Here is a 2,399-nt window from a genome sequence, read left to right as displayed (position 1 = left end):
GAGGCTGTGTGGAAAAAGGAACCCTTCTCCACTGCTGGTAAGAATGTAGACTGGTGCAACCATTATGAAAAATCAATGTGGAGACTCCTTAAAGAACTAGGACTGGAAATCCCATTAAAACCAGCTATCCCCCTCTGGGAATTTTCCCATAGGAACTGAAAACATCATATCATAGTGATATGTGTGTGCCTATGTTTATAGCAGCACAATTTGTGATAACCAAATCTTGGAAACAAGATCACCTGAAGAATGGATAAAAAAGATGTGATATTTTTACACAATGAGTATTATTCAGCTATAAAGAATGATAAACTCGAAGCCTATATATTGAAGTGGATGCCACCTGAAGATATACTCATAAGTGAAATAAACCAGACCAACATGTGTATCTTATAGTCTCCCTAGTATAAGAACTGAAAAGAAGAAATACAAATAGAAAAGCATAACACGATTAAAAGGAAAGTGAGAACTTAAGGATTGGATAATGAGGAGAGGCCAAGGAGAAAAGCTTGGAAAAATGACAGGGGCAAAGCCATACATTTATATGCACAAGATTTGTAAGGCAATGATCCTGAGAAACTCAGGAGGTTTTTGAAACTAGCAGTTAATTGGTAGGATTCTCACCCTGACTAACTATATATGCTGATATCTGTGAACTAAGCAACTGCACTGAAGATAGCAATATGTAATAGAAGGGTCACACTTGGAATGCCTGTCATTCTGGTCTTCTGAATAGGTACTGCTTGTCATGACATACCAATTATTGCCATGCTGTCTCTCAAGTAAATGTTTGTTTTTAAAAAATGGTAATAAATGAAAAAAGACCCACAAAAAAGAATGTCACCGGACTGTCCTGCTACAATGCTGTATATGGTTAGATTTCTAAATTTCTGTGTAAAAATATGTAACTGTTTATTAATAATCTTTAAATATTTTTTGAATTTTTTTCTCCATATGCTGTAGAGACTTAATGTTTAACTTATCAATACTTGATGGAAAATACCTGTTCCATGTTATGCCTAAGTTGTTTGATATTCAGATAGTAAGGTTAAATCCAATGGCATATATTGTAGGACAATAATAAGCTTCTCTTCTGGAGAGTTAACAACCTAAGTTTGCAGACCAAAAATGAGAGAATAGAAGGGCTGCAAGGACAGCCAACATTTTGACCCTAGCCTTTCAAGGTCAGTGAAGACTCAGGATATAGGGGAACCTATACTACAACATCATGCAACTCAGTTGTGTCCCAAATTTTCTGATCAAGGAGATTATGAGGACACCGAGCAATGTGATTGATGATGTAAATTGTGCCTAAGGAGAGTCACATGGAGAGAAAACATTTTCTCAGGCTTTCACAGAGAGCAAACTGGTCAAGCAATGGCCATGACTCATCCACATGGCTGACACTGACAGAAGATCTGCAAACTGTAGTAACAGGGTAATAGGATAAATCCTGAGGGGAATTCACTGACCTTATCAGATACAAAAGACACATTTCTTGTTATATAGGTCTTGCTTTATCTTGGTCTTAGCCATCCAGCAGAAAAGTATAAAAATGAGATATAAAAAGTAAAGCCATATTAATATGCTAAGCTGTGAAAGGCTCAAGTCAACAACTTCTGACATTACCAGTTCTATGGTTAATGCACTACTATTATGGACTACTGGTCTATATTGTATTATTTTGCTGAATTCACACACCAATAATATTTAAATGGCAATGGAATACCCATGTCTAACAAAACTAAACAAAAAACAGGGTTACAAATGAAGGAACATTTTGTATCTACATATACAAAATAGGATAGATATACAGTTACTTTCTCTTAATTCAATGAGAAGATTTGTACTAATAGTATTTGAACAGGATATCATGTCTGCATCTTGTCCTATGAACAATCACTAAGGAGACAGCAATATGCAATGTATTAATTATTGAAACTGTCCTATTAGTCGGTTTTGAAATTGTCTCATTGCTGTTTCTCAATAAACTTGATTAAAAAAAAAAAAAGAACTGACAGACGCTCTTCTCTCCCTAAAGCAGTTCCACCACACAGCTTGAGGCACTTTGGTGTGTGTAAGCATGCTTACCAGAAGTCACATGGATCAAGCAAAACTGAAAAAGGATTGCAAATACTTTCAGTTAGATGAAAGAGCTCTCTAACAAAATTTATGTTCTAACTTCTAATATGCATTACATTTACATTTCTTAAATCCTATCTTTTTAAAGTGGGTTCATACAAAACCTCTTTGCTGTAGTAGCACAATTATTTCACTACCTTTCCAAGATTCTAAGTCTCTGCACTAGCCGATAACTTGTTGTAGACTATGGTATTGGTCAGAGCTTCTGGATAAATAGGAGTATCTGATTTCACATTTCTTCCTGTATAATTATATAT

The sequence above is a fragment of the Octodon degus genome, unplaced genomic scaffold, assembly GCF_000260255.1.
Source record: "Octodon degus isolate 3935 unplaced genomic scaffold, OctDeg1.0 scaffold00145, whole genome shotgun sequence".
NCBI lineage: Eukaryota > Metazoa > Chordata > Mammalia > Rodentia > Octodontidae > Octodon > Octodon degus.
This window is presented reverse-complemented; position numbering follows the sequence as displayed.